Below are 15,109 nucleotides of genomic sequence, written 5' to 3'. Positions count from 1 at the left end.
CTACATAGACTGGAAGTTTTCTTTACTGTATGGACATACCTTCTCGTGAAGGAGCAAACCTTGGCCATCACAAGGAAATAGAGCAGAGTGAGTGACTGAAATTTCAGAGGGAGAGCAAGTGGGGAAAGTGATCATAACTATATTAGCTTTAAAAATGATTATGAAAAAAAATACATCGGATTTTGAAGGTAAGGTTTGAATTTGGAGGAAGGCCAGTTTTGACGGGATGAAGCAAGAAGTTGCAAACATTGATTGGGGGCTGATATTCTTGGTAAAGGGACGGCTGAAAAAAGGTGAAGCCTTCAAAAATGAAATAAGGACAGTTTGGATACATTATGTTCTGATTGCGGTGAACTGGTAGGTGTAGCGAATGCTGGGTGACATGAGAAACTGAGAATCTGATCAAGAAAAAATAAGGAAACATATGTTAAGTATAATGAGAAGGAATCGAGTGAAACATTATAGAGTATAAGGGTAGGAGAAGTAGACTTAAGAAGGAAATGAGACGGGAAAAATGGGACATGATTTAGATTTGGCAAACAGAGTTGATAAAAATTCGAGGGGCTTGTACAAATGAGTTAAGGACAAAAGAGCAACCAGGGAGAGAGTCAGGCTCTTTAAAGATCATCAAAGCTGCCGAAGAGTGGAACTGAAGAAGATACTAAATGGGTATTTAGCATCTGTGTTTACTGTGGAGAAGGATATGGAAGCTAGACAACATGGAGAAATAAATGACGATATCCTCACCATAGAGGAGGAGGTGTCAGACGTCTTGAAACATATAAAGGTGACAGAATCACTGAGACCAGAGCAGGTGAATCCTAGAGGTCTGTGGGACTATAGAGATGTGATTGCTGGGCTCGTAGCTGAGATATTCGGATTATCGATAGCTTTGGATGAGGTGCCAGAAGGCTTGGTGTTGGCTAACGTCATGCCATTATTTAAGAAAGGTGATAAGAAAACGGCAAGGAACTTAGACTGGAGACCTTGATATCAGTGGTGGGCAAATTGTTGGACAGGATTCTGAGAGGGAAAATCTCCATGTACTTCGAAAGTCAAGACCTGCTAATGGACAGTTCTCATGGCTTTATGCATGGGAAATCATGTATCATGAACGTAATTAATTGATTGATTAATTCATAAATTTATTGTCGAGTATACTGAAGTACAGTGAAAAGCGTTGTTTATGAACATTACAGGCAGCTCACAATACGCAAGGACATACAGATTAAAAAGACTTACATAGAAGCATACAGGTTACATTTTACAGGGGCGCTAGGCGAGAACATTATTTGAGGCTACAGACTCCATTCATTAATCAATTAATGGCCGGGAACAAGCTGTTCCTGAACCGACTGGTGCGGGAGTTCAGAGTTTTACATTTTCTGCCTGATGCAAGAGGTGCAGGAGTTCTTTTCCGGAGTGTGATGGATTTATGATGAGGTTGGCACTATTTCTGTGGCAGTGGACCATATTAATGGCTTCCGTGAATGGAAGGTTTAATACCGTGACGGTACAGGCTGTGCACACCACTTTTTTGTAGTTTCTTACGTTTCTGGACACAGCGGTTGCCATACTAGACTGCTATGCATCTGGACAGCATGTTTTCAAGCGGTCCATCAGTAAATTTTGGCGATGGCCCTTATGGGCATGCCAAATTTCCTGAGCCTCCTCAAGAAGAAGAGGCGTTGTTACGCCTTATTGACTCTTGCAACTACATGGGAAGCCAGGACAGTTTGGGGTTATCGTCACGCTGAGGGAATTGTCGCTGTCCACCCTCTCAAAGTGAGTTCCCTTGATGTAAACGGGAGCGTGCTATCCTCTTTTCTTCCTGAAATCAATCTATTTTCTTCAGTTTTACAGACATTGACAAAGAGTTTTTGAAATAATGACTAGATATTGATCAAGGCAGAATGGTAGACATTATTTCTATGGACGTCAGTGAGGCATTTGACAAGGATTCACCCGGTAGACTGCTTAAAAAGTTAGGTCATGTGGAATACAGACATATTTGGCCATGTGGATACAAAATTGGCTTGAAGGAAGGGCGTGCAGCGTGATGGTGGAGACCTCTGTTTTGGAATGTAGACCTCTGAACAGAGGTGTGCCGTGAGGATCAGTGCTGGGTCCATTGTTTTTTGTAATTTATATCAATGGTATGGATGTGCATATGGGACATAGGTTTCGTAAGGTTTCAGATAACACCGAAATTGACAGTGTAGTGGAGAGACAAGAAAGTTACCTAAATGTACCACAAGACCTTGATCAGAAAAGCCCATGGGCTGAGGAGTAATAGATGGTGTTTAAAGTAGATAAATGTGTGGGAGTGCATTTTGGTAAGACAAACCAAGGCAGTACTCAAACACTTAATAGTAAGATCCTGGGTACTGTTACCAAATAAAGAGACCTTGGAGTGCAGTTACATAGTTCCATGACAGTGGAGTCAAAGGTAGACATGTTCGTGGAGAACCTTCGGTATGCTTGCCTTTATTGATTAATGCATTTCGTACTGCATAGGAATTTGCAGGTCATGTTGCGGCGATGTAGGACATTGGTTATGCCCCTTCTAGAGTACAGAGGAACCTCGGTTATCCGAATACCAATTATCGAAATATCAGATTATCCGAAGGAGATCCAGAGGTCCTGATAGAAATATTACGTGAAAAAGCTGTTGCAACACTAATCGCATCTTTTGTTTACACATTCAAAACGATCTCTGCCAAGATCAGTCCTGGATATAAATGAGAGCTCACACACTGCCTCCAAATGACGGGCATTCGGTCCTCTCTCTCCCTCACACTTTCCCTGGACTTCTACATAGGGTTGAATCCTAAAACCCTTTCCCCGGACATTCTCTCTAACATTGTCTGATTCAGGGCGGAGGTGTCAAAAAGTTGCAGTTAAAAAGTGTGAGTCTGCGTGTGTGTGCGTGTGTCTGTCTGTGTGCACACGCAAGTGCGTACTATTTGGACACTTACCCCAGAAAGGTAGCAGCAGTCTTACAGTTGATGTCCAATCTAACTGTCAGTGAAGGGGAGGGCGAGGTCGGCGGCGGCGCAAACACGGTTCAGATGGTGGGTGAAGGTGAACGCTGTGTGGGGGAAGTGCTGGACAGGGTTGGGGTGGGCGGGGGTCGATGTAGGATGAGGTTTTGGGGGCAGACGGGGTTTGGGGGCGGACAGGCTCGGGCCTTGTGTACTGTGTGCTGCAGTCTCCTGAAAAGGGAACAGACTTAATAAAAAAAACTCCCGAGCCCCACAGGAAAGGAATTGAAGTGATTAACCGAATAATCAATTATCAGTATGAAGTAATGCCTGTCCTCCTCCTTCAGATAATCGAGGTTCCTCTGTATTTCATCCAGTTCTGTTATTCCCTACTTTCGGAAGGACGCTGTTGAACTTGAAAGGGCTCCGAAAAGATTCACAGGAAAGTTGCCAGGGCTGGAGTATTTGAAATACAGACAGAGGCTGAATAGGTTCTGGATATTTTTCTGAAGCATCAGTGCTTGAGAGATGTTAAGGTTTACAAAATCATGAGAGACATGGGTATGATGAATAATCCAAAACCAGAGGGCATAAGTTTACAGTGAGAAGGGAAAGACTTAAATGGGTCCGAAAGAGCAACGTTCACAGAATGTGGTGCCCATATGGAATGAAATGTCAGAGGAAGTGGTGCAGGCTGTTAGTTCCAACATTACAAAAAAATCTGATTAGGTATATGAGATGAAAGGGTTTCAGAGGTAAGGCTCACATGCTGCCAAATGTCATTAGATTAATTTAGGTTTTCTGATTGGCGGATGGGGGAGACGGAGGGGACTCCACCAAAGGCTCTGTTTCCATGTTGGATATTTCTAAGACTATATGACGGTAGTTATTGCTGCCACAGCCCTGGGAGTAAATCTTGAGGTCTGCCTTCAAGCAATGTTTGAGGTTGAGGAGGTTCAGGACTAGTTAGATATACTCCAATGGGAGCTGGGATTACGCTGAGTGAGAGGACGAGGAAATTTGCTTTCAAGATTGGTCACCTGTATCTGGTCATGCAAAAAGGGAGCTGGAAGCTCACTCAGTCCTGTCATGCAGTATCAGCAGCAGATGTGTAATCGGAAAGGATAGGCACAACAAAATGATTGGAAAAAAACAGTGGTTTAGGCATAATCTTGCAACCTCTTTCAACGACCAATACTGACGAATTGCAATGGAATTACAAACATACACTTGCTGTTTTTCCCCATGCCTATCGTGACGTCAAAAAACAACAGCCATTCTTCATTTTGGACAAAACATTGCCACCATATGAACCGTGGATAACAGGAGAAATCGTCCGACTAGCCAAGAGGTAAAGGGAAGCCTATATGAGGTCTAGGCAGCCATGAACGGAATGGGCCCTGGTGGAATATCAGAAGAGTAGGACAAGTCTTAAACGAGGAATCAAGCAGGCAAAAAGGGGTCCTGAAATAGGTGTAGCGAGCAGAATTAAGGAGAATCCCAAACTATTTTATTCTTACATAAAAAGCAAGTGGGTAACTGGAGAAACGTTTGGTCCACTAAAGGATAACAAAGGAAGGCTGTATGTCGAATCTGAAAGATTGGGTGAGATTCTGATTGATTGTTTTGCATCAGTGTTCACTGAGGAGAGGAACATGATGAATGTTGAGATTAGAGATAGAAGTTTGATTAGTCTGGATCACATTGACTTAACTAGGGAAGATATGTTGTGTATGCCAGAGGTTATTAAGGAGTATAAATCCTCAGGACCGAAAGGGATCTATCACAAGTTGCTGAGGGAGGCGAGAGAGGAAATAGTATGGGCCCTGACAGCTATCTTTGTGGCATCCTTAAACACAGGTGAGGTGCCGGTGGACTGGAGGGTTGATCATGTTGTACCACTGTACAAGAAGTGCAACAGGGATATTCTGGGTAACCACAGAACAGTGAGCCTGACGTCAGTGGTGGAAAGGTGTCGGAGAAGGTCATGAGGGATAGGATGTATTTATATATAGAAAAGAATGGGCTTATCAGTGGTAAGCAACATGGTTTTGTGCGGGGGAACCATTACTAAATTAATGCCGTTTTTTTGAGGATGTGACCAAGTTGATAGATTAAGGAAGGGCTTTGATGTTATGTACATGGACTTTAGTGAGGTGTTTGATAAGGTTCCCCATGGAAAATTAACAGAGAAAATGGAGCCACATGATGTCCTGGTTGTTCTAGCTCGGTAGATAAAGAACGGGTTGAGCAACAGGAGACAAAGTGTAGTAGTTCATGGGAAATTCTCGAAATGGAGAAAGGTGACCAGTGGTTTTCCACAGGGATCAGTGCTGGGGCCACTGCTGTTTGTGATACACATAAATGATCTGGAAGAGGGCACTGTAGGTATGATCAGCAAGTCTGCAGATGACACGAAGATTGTTGGAGTAGCAGAAAGCAGAAGGGACTGACAAAGACTACAGGAGAATATAGATAGACAGGAGAGTTGGCCGTAGAAGTTGCAATCAAGACAAATGTGAGGTGATGCATTTAGTCAAGTCTAATTCTTGAGCGAATTATACAGTGAATGGAACAGCGATGGGAAAAGTTGATGAGCAGAGAGAACTGGGAGTGCAGATCCAGTGTACCCTGAAGGTTGTTGCACAGGTGGATACAGTGGTCAAAAAGGCATATGGTATGCTTGCCTTCGGATGGGGTGTTGAGTAAAAGATTTTGCAGGTCATTTTAAAATTGTTCAAGACATTGGTTCGGCCGCATTTCGAATCCTGTGTACAATTTTGGTCGTCACATTACCAAAACGGTGACGACGCGTTGGTGACAGTGCAGAGAAGGTTTACGAGGATATTGCCTGGTCTGGAAGGTGCCAGCTATGAAGAGAGGTTGAGTACGTTAGATTCATTCTCATTAGAAAAAAAGGAGATTGAGGGGCGACCTAATTGAGGTTTACAAAATCATGAGGGGTATACACAGGGTGGATAAAGATAAGCCTTTTTCCCAGGGCGAAGGGTCCAATAACCAGAGGTCACGTTTTCAAGGTGATAGGTGAAAAGATTAAGAGGATACACGGAGCAAGTACTTGATGCAGAGGGTGGTGGGTGTCTGGAATGCGTTGCTGGCCAAGGTGGAAGAGGCGGGCGCAGTTGATTCGTTTAAGCTGCGTCTGGACAGATGCATGAGTAGGTGGGAACAGAGGGCTACAGATTCTTAGGAATTGGGCAACAGGCTTAGACAGTACGTTTGAATTGGCTCAGGCTTGGAGGGCCGAAGGACCTATTCTTGGGCTGTAAATTTTCTTTGGTCTTTGTTCTTGGTTCATTTGGATTTCTGCTTCCTGTGTCTGATGAGGACATGGAGGAGATGAAACCAGTCCACTTGGATAAAAAATACCAACACTTCGAAAGCACCACATGAGCCCTCAGTAACTTGCCTGTTATTGTTATATCCTTAAGAGTAACCCAGTGGGTGAGAATTAGTTGGAGACTAACTCTCCTCAGGGAGACAGGAGCAGGCTAAACATCTGGAAGTGCACACAATTAGCAGAAATATTTCCGCTTCAACTTTGTGAGGGGAAAACAATTTCTAACTGTTGTACAGTTGCTCAGTGAGTTAAATATTTGCCTCTTACATGAACCTCACTGGTTAAAAGATTCCATTCAGTGTTTTAGAGTTCATCAAAAGCGGGATTATCCTAGTTAAAGGCGGCAAAGTTTCCAGCATCTCATTGTGCCCTCTTCTGTTCAATGCACATGGTCTACATACAGATGAGTGAAGAATGCCAGTCTTTCACACGGTAAACAATGCATCAGTATGGACAACACGTCGGTTGTATACTGCTAAATGTCCAAACGTTAGTCTCCCACACTGTCGCTGTTATAAATCTGCAGACATTGTTTTACTGAGTACAACTCAGAGGCTGCATGCTGCTGAGAATCCAAATATCAGTTGGCCCGAGCTACAATACTCTATACAATATATTACTGTGAATAACCCACAGCTTGGGCAACATTGACAGTCCACATATATGGTGTCCAACAAGGAATACTTTGGATTACAGTTCACAATGCACACATACAATACACAGAGGCGTAAAGAGCAGTATTGGTTATGAAACATTAATGGAACAAGTTGCTCAGCAAAGATAGGGAACAGAGAAAAGGAGGAATATTTGCCCTGCTTGTAAAGGATGTCATGTTAGTGCTGGGGTGAAAAGCGGTTCTACACTTTTCAATGACATAATCAATTAGAGAAGCTTGAAGGAATAAGAAAGGTGCAATTACATTGTTTGATAAACTTTTGAGCGGGATGCACATTCAAAAAATCCTGCATAGGAATTAGGGAGAAATCCAAAATTTTAAAGTTATTATAATAATCACCCAGACGGAGAATTGAATAATTACACTTACAGTCGCAGAGACAGAGAGAGGGAGAGAGAGAGAGAGAGAGAGAGAGACAGAGAAGTGATAGATACTGTGTACAGGAGAGCTCCGACATCAGCATGTGTCCAGTCCAAGACGAATTGATACACTATTAGTGAAATAACTGCACAGAGACCGTTATCCCGTCAGCAGGTAATCCTTTATTTTCTTGTGAACAGTTCACTAGTTATAGCCAGCCAACTCAGAGCCAATACCCTGAACTGGGGAAACTCTAAATCGTCTGTTAATTTGATCTCCAGAGCATCCCCATTGTGCCCATGTTAACAGCATAAATCAAGGATCTCATAGTCAACAAAATCCATCTGGTACCAATAAAGATACTTGGATTCTTGGCAATAAGGTGGGCCAAATGGATCATGTGGGAATATATCTAGGTAAAAATGATCATCATATCAGGTGGCTCAGTTGATAGTAGAGAACATTGCTTAATGCAGAGTTAGACCTGGCAGAGTTACATCTTCAACTGGATGAGTAAGGGAGCCAGAAATACTGCAATGACATGTTGGTCGAAGAGACTGCAACTAATCAATGAGCTAACTTTAAAGAGGAGATGCTCATTCCTGAAGAAGGGCCTGTGCCCGAAACGTCGAATCTCCTGTTCCCTGGATGCTGCCTGACCTGCTGTGCTGTTCCAGCAATAAAGTTTCAACTTTGATCTCCAGCATCTGCAGACCTCACTTTCTCCTTAAAGAGGAGATGACCAAGTTGCGATTAAGTTATATTTTCGTACATTCGAAAGATCGGACAAATAAACGCACATCACCTCGTTTGATCAAGGAGACAAGATAACGGCCGAAATATGGGTTAATGATACGTGTTAGGGAGGAAATGCAATTGAAAAACAAATGGAAGGGAGAAGATTCAAACTGAGGGTGAAAAATCATAATAGAGAATCAAAGAGGAATTATGAGAAAAGTCTGACAGCTAACAAGGACTGTCCCAAAACGTCCGATACGTTTATAAACACTTAAGCACAAAGGGCAAACAAAAAATGTCTGGTTGGTGCATGACAAAAAGTAAACACGTGGAAGCAGAGGGCTGAAACCTTTTTTTAATGAATTTAAATGGGGGAGAGAGCATGCGGCAATAAAACTTGCAAATGGCATCAAGATATACGGGGACGAAGGCAGAAGGAGGATGCAGACTCACAAGGATAAGTTGAACAAGTGAGCAAACATCCCTCAATTGGAACATAAGGTGAGAAAATGGCATTTGAACAGCCTGGATCCAAATGTTAAGAGGAACAAATATTACTTCAACACTCAGTGCAAAATACCAAGGTATTCACATTTTCAGGCGCACAAGTCCCAAGCAGTTTTTGGGACAGATCTTAATGAAGAGAGTAAGTAGGTTGCTGTCCTTTATTACAAGATGGAGTTGAAATACCTCTCTCCCTCTTTCCACTGTTGACTGTTGACCTTTCTGTCCTCGGAAGGCGACAGAGGTTGGAGGTTTTTGCAAGTGAACAGATTCTTGTCGACAGAAGAATTAGAAGGTTATTTGAGGCAGAAAGACATGTGATATTTGAAAGACAATAGAATCAACCATGACCTTACAGAATGGTACAGCAGGCTCGAGGTGATCTGAAGGGACTACGTTCTGCTTTTGACTGTTAGCTTCCACAATTGTGACTAAACAAGCTCTTCCTTCGACATTTCCAATGGCTTTGTTTAGCATCAATGATCATGCCTCCAGTTTCGCAGTGTGATCCCTTCATACTCTGTTCATCTCTCTATACCCCAATCTCTGTCTGCCCCCTCTCTCTTTCCTCTCTCTTCAACGATTCTCTCTTGCTATTGCTCCCTCTCAACCATAATGTCTCTTCCTCTCCCGCGCTCTCTCCTACTCACTCTCTCCCAGCTACCACCATACTCTCACACTCTCCCTCTCTCCCCCACACTGTCTCTTCTATTTCACCCGCCAACTCTCTCTCTCTGCCTCACAATTTTCCCCATTTTCTCTCTCCCTGACTCGAACTCAGTCCCAACTCAATTACTCTCTCACTCTCTGTCTATGCCCTCACACTTTCTCTCCCACAACCTCCACTCTACGTCTCGCTCCCACCCTCCCCAATCTCTCTCTCCCATCCCACTCTCTTCATCATAATGCCCCATTTATTTAGACACCCTTTCTCCCCACTCTCTGACGCGATTCTCAATTCGCCAAATTCTCTCCGTACGCCACAATGTCTTTCTCTCCAGCCCGCCTTCTCCCTCTCACCCACTCTCGCTCTCCACCCTCAGTGTCGCTCTCCCACATTCTCCTTCTCCACACCACTTCCTCTCTCCCCCACTCACTCTCTTCCAACGCCCAATCGCAATCTTTCACTCCCCACCCGACCCTCGCTCCCCACCAAGTATCTCTCTCTCCCCATACTCCTTCGCGCTCCACCCACGCTCTCTCACTCACTCACCCACGACTCTCTCTCACGACCCCTCTCTCTCCCCTACTGCCTCCCTCTCCACCCAAACTCTCACTCTACCCACACTCTCTGTCACTCACCACCCCACTCTCTCCAACACCACTCGCTCTTGCTCACAGCCAAGACTCTCTCTCACGATGTTTCTTTCTCCCCACTGTTTCCCTCTCCACCCAATCTATCTCTCTGCCCACACTCACCCTCTCACTCACCACCCCACTCGTCCTCCCACTCTGTCTCTCTTCCCACAATCTTTCTTTCTCTTCATACCCCACTCTTTCATCCATCCAACTCTCTCTTTCTCCCCTCCAATCTCTGTCTCTCCCTAACTCTCTCTCACCAATCTCTCTCCCCACGCCACTCTCACCTTCCCTGTCTCTGTCTTTCCCCCTCGCTCAGACTCTGTCTCCCCAATCTCTTTCTAGATCTGTCTCCCAACCACACTTTCCCTCTGTCATCCCACTCCCTTTCTCGCTCCTAATTTCTTTCTGCCCCCACCACACGCTCTCTCCACCGAACTCTCATTCTCCCCCACTCTCTCTGTCTACACTTTCTAACGCTACCCCGACTATTTCCCGCCCTCCCTCTCCACTACGCCTCTCTATTGACCCCACCACAATCACTCTCCATCCCTCTCTCTCACACCCACCACCCTCTCACTCCCCACCCCCTCTCTCATATCCAGCACACTCTCGCTCTCTACTCTTTGTCTGCCTTGCAATTTTCTCTCACTCTTCAACCACACTCTCTCCCCAACTTTCTATCTCCTCTTCATCCGTCCACACTACGCCACCCGTTTCTCGGATCCCCCTCTCTCTACTCAATCCTTCTCTCCCCTGGCCTACTCACTCTCTCTCCACCATTCTTCTCTCCCCACCACTCTCTCTCCCTTCACTCCGCGCAACACTCTCTCCACCACTCCATCCCATTCTCCCCTCCCCTCACCACTGACTCTCCCCCTCTTCCCCTCCCAAACCACTCGCTCTCCTCCTCTTCACCCACCCCTCTCTCTCCGCACATCCCCTCCCCCAAATTCTCTCTGCCACTCTCCCCAACAATCTCTCTCCCCCTCTTCCCACACTTCCCACCATTCTAGCACACCCACTTCTCAACTTCCCCACAACTCTCTCACCCGTTCTTCCTCCTCCCCCACCACTCCCTCTCTCCCATTCCCCCTCCCCGACAATCACCGTTCCATTGTTCCCACCTCGCCACCACTTCCTATCCCACTGTTCACCCACCACTCTCTCTACCCCTCTTCCCCAAACCCGCCAGTACTCCCGCTCCCAATCTTCTCCATTCCCCGACAACTTTCTCTACCCCTCTTACCCCTTCTCCAATCTCTCTCCCCTTCTCCCCTCTCCACACCACTCTCACTCCCCCTCTTCCTGCTCCTCAAAACTCTCTCTGCCCCTCATTCCTCCTCCGCCCACCAGTCTCTCACCATCTTCCCGAGCACTCTCTACCCCTCTTCCCCACCACTCTCCCCCTATCTTCCCACACCACTCGCTCTCCCTTTTGACCCCTACCCTACCGCTATCACTTCGCCTCCTTCCCCCAAAACGCACTCTCACTCTCTCTTCCCATCCCAGCACGCTCTCTCCCCTTCTCCCCTCTCCCACCACTCTCTGTCCCCTTACACCCTTCCCACACCACTCTCTCTTCCCGTCTTCCACCCTGCACCCACTACTCTCTCTCCCACTCTTCGCTCCTCCCATCACGACTAGCTCTCCCACTCATCCCCTGCCTCCATCGTTGTCTTTACCCCTTCCCCTCTCCACCACTCTCTCTCCCCTCTTCGCCTTCAAGCCAACACGCTCTCCCTATCTTCCCCACTCCCCCACCAGTCTCTCTCCTCTTCCTCTCCACCCTCAGCACACTCTCTCCCCTTCTTCCCCCACAACTCTCTTCCCGTTCCCACATCACTCTCTCGTCCCCTCAATTCACCTCCCCACCACACTCTCTCCCCTCTTCACCCCTTCCCCACCGCTCTCACTCCGCCTCGTTCCCCCAAAATGCATTCTCACCCTCTTCCACTCTCCCACACTACTCTCTCTCGCCCTCTACACCCCACCACCCTCTCGCCCCATCCTCTGGCCAACACCCCTCTCCTCCACTTCCCAAACCACTCTCTCCCACTTTAGGCCCTCCCCACCAGACACTCTCTCCCTCTTCCCCCTCCCCATTATTCTCTCTCCCCTTTTCTCCCTCCCCATTACTCTCTCTCCCTATGCCCCAACCACACACACTCCCCCTCTTTCCCCCACCACACTCTGTGACCCTCTTCCCCCTCCCCCAACTGTCCCCATCTTCACCGCAACACACTCTCCCACTCTTCCTCAACCTTCTCTCTTCCTCAACCTTCTCTCACCTCTTCCACCCTCACCACACCTCTCTCTCCCCCTGTTACCCACTCACCCACCGCTGCCTCTCCCCCACACTTCTTCCTCCTGCCAGTATCTCTCCTCCTCTTCACCCCATCACACTGCCTACCCACTTCCACCCTCCCCACCACTCTCTGACCCCTCGCCCCATCTGGCACCTCTCTCCTTCTCTCTCTCCTTCTCTGCCCTCCTTCCAAACCACACCAATCTCTCCCGCCTTCCATCCACACCCCACCGCACTCTCTCCCGTCTTCTCCCCTCAACCCATCGCGCTCTCCACTGCTTCCCCTTCCCCTCACCACTCTCTCGCTGCCTCTTACCTGCACATCCCACCACTCTGTCTTCCCCCCACCACTCTCTCTCACGCCTTCTCCCCACCCCCTCTCCTTCTCTTACCCACTTCGCCACCACACACACTCCTACTCTTTCCCCACCCACAAAACTATCTCACGCCCTCTTCACCCCGTCCCCACCACTCTCTCGCCACATCTTCCACTCCCCTATCACTCTCACTCCCCTCTTCCACACCACTACTCTCTCTTCGCCTCTTATGCGCATAATGCGCTCTCCCCTTCTTCACTTCTCCTCCAACACACTCACTGCCCCTTCACCCACCACTGTCTCCCCTTTTCACTTTCCCAATTACTCTCCCTACCCCTCTTCCCACCATCATTCTCTCTCACCTTCATTCCCACTTCCGCACCACTCTTTGTACCCCTCTTCCCCATCACGCTCTGTTCCTCTCATCGCAAGAAAGAGAGTGACTGTAACACCTTGTGGGACACTTTTAGGCAAACCAACACTATCCTAAGTTTATTGCCGTAGGGACCGGCTCTTCATTGCTGAACAATTGAACTAAAATGGGAAAATCCCGGATGGATTAATTAATGAGTGGATTTCATTGATTGATGAATGTGGTAGAAAGGATATATCAGCAGATTCTTCAACTCCTGTCTGAACTTAGTCTGGGTCACGACATAAATCGCAGTGTTTGTGCAGCAACTGAGGAGCTGCAGCATAAAGCCCAATTCTCGCACAAAGGGATGTAGATACACAGACCAATACCCAATATTATATATCCGGTACCATATGGAACGCACCATTAATATTGACCATAACAGGATAAAATTGGCCGAAATCACAAACAATAAAATGATGGATTTTTTTCGATTTCTCATTTCTGTGTCAGACTGAGCGTCTCCACTGGTGTGAGCACGGAGCCTCCTGCGGGCTCTGCTGGTCACTAGAATGTATCTGACGGTGAAAACATTGAGCAGCAGAATCAGGAGAAATGGGATGGCCGGGTTTAGAATGTTGTGAAGGAACTCTATTGCGACCCAAACACGGGACTTATAAACAGCTTGTGTTATATAACAAAACCATGGGATGTTCTCCAAAAGATAGTAACCTTCAAGCATAAAATACCAGAAAATGTTCTTTAAACAGCTCAGGATAGTAACTGTTCCAAGAACCACAGCCGCCGTTTTCTCACTGCAATATTTACTTTTCAGTTTCTGGCAAGAAACAGCCACAAACCGATCAAAAGTGAAAGTAACGGTGAACCAGACAGAGCAATCAGTGGCTGCATAAAGCAGGACGGCGTGAATATTTCACACGGGGATGAAGTACAAGAAATAAAACTGTTCCCGATAAACAATCGGAATGAATCTCAACATCACATCGAGAACAATGACCAGTAGATCTACCACCACCATGGCCCCAAGGTAACCAATGACACTTGGAGACAACCCACAATCTACAAAGCAGGACGTAGATCGTCATTCCGTTAGCTGTGAGGAAGGAAAACAAATAAATTATACATTAATCTGAAAGTAAAGTGACCAGTTTGATTGAGGAGCAGGAAAATTAACCTCATTCCTGATGAAGGCCTCCTGCCCAAAACATCGATTTTCCTGCTCCTCGGATGCTGCCTGACCTGCTGTGCTTTTCCAGCACAACTCTAAACTTGACTTTGATCTCCCACATCAGTAGTCCTCACTTGCCCCCAGTTTTTTGAGGACCAACGAGGTTTTCAGATGTGTCACTGTATTCAGAGATTTATTCATGTAACTGGAGCAATAGTAAATATTGGGAAGGTCAGGATTACTGACAAAACTCTGACGTAAATCACCAGAACTCTCACTCCCAAAACACACAGAGACACATCCAGAAGGACCAATGTTTTCTACAGCATCCCCACACATTCGATCACTCGAAAGCAGACACAGGTCACTTCGTTCCAGTTGTTAATATGAAGGGTGAAAAGGTGGCTGTACTGAAGGATACGCTCCCAGTTCCTTGACGACAAACGGAGGTTGGAAATTTCTGTCTGTTAGTCCAAGTTGTGGTTAACCCTCTATCATAAAGGAATGCGAGCCCAGGGAAAACATATTATCCCATTTAACTGCCGGAGGGGACTTCAGAGCAATGTCCCATTCTCTCTGGAATGTGATCTCTTCCGTCGGGATCTTATCTTTTTTATCCTCAATTTACTGACATCTGGCAGTTGACAAAATAATGTCAGGAATCGAACATTCTGGGGAATGTCAGTTATAGAATGTTTAAGGGAATGACGGTTACTGAATGTTCTGGGGAATGTCGATTTTAGAATGTTCCAGAGAATAGCAGTTATAGAGTTAGATTAGATTACCTACAGTGCTGAAGCTGGCCATTTGGCCCAGAAAGTCTCAAGCCTCTGAAGCGGAACCCACGCGGACCAACTCCACCACCCCACACTTACCCTTGAGTAATACACATAACACTATGCACAATTTAGTATGGCCGATTCACGTAACCTGCACATCCTTTTATTGTGGGAGGAAACTGGAGCACTTACAAAAATCCAACACAGACAGGGGGAGATTTTCCAAACACGACACAGAC

The 15,109-nt window shown here is 46.3% G+C and overlaps 1 pseudogene; it reads left to right on the top strand.

The window, feature by feature from the left end:
* LOC148138197 (uncharacterized) overlaps window positions 1-13,484 on the top strand; it is a 33,933-nt pseudogene extending 20,449 nt beyond the window's left edge.
* The last annotated feature ends 1,625 nt before the right edge of the window (window positions 13,485-15,109 follow it).

Source organism: Chiloscyllium plagiosum, unplaced genomic scaffold (assembly GCF_037043375.1).
Source record: "Chiloscyllium plagiosum isolate Xiang-an unplaced genomic scaffold, Cpla_swu_hap1 HiC_scaffold_41, whole genome shotgun sequence".
Lineage (NCBI taxonomy): Eukaryota > Metazoa > Chordata > Chondrichthyes > Orectolobiformes > Hemiscylliidae > Chiloscyllium > Chiloscyllium plagiosum.
The sequence above is the reverse complement of the archived record's forward strand: the minus strand, read 5'-3'. Positions and strand labels throughout refer to the sequence as shown.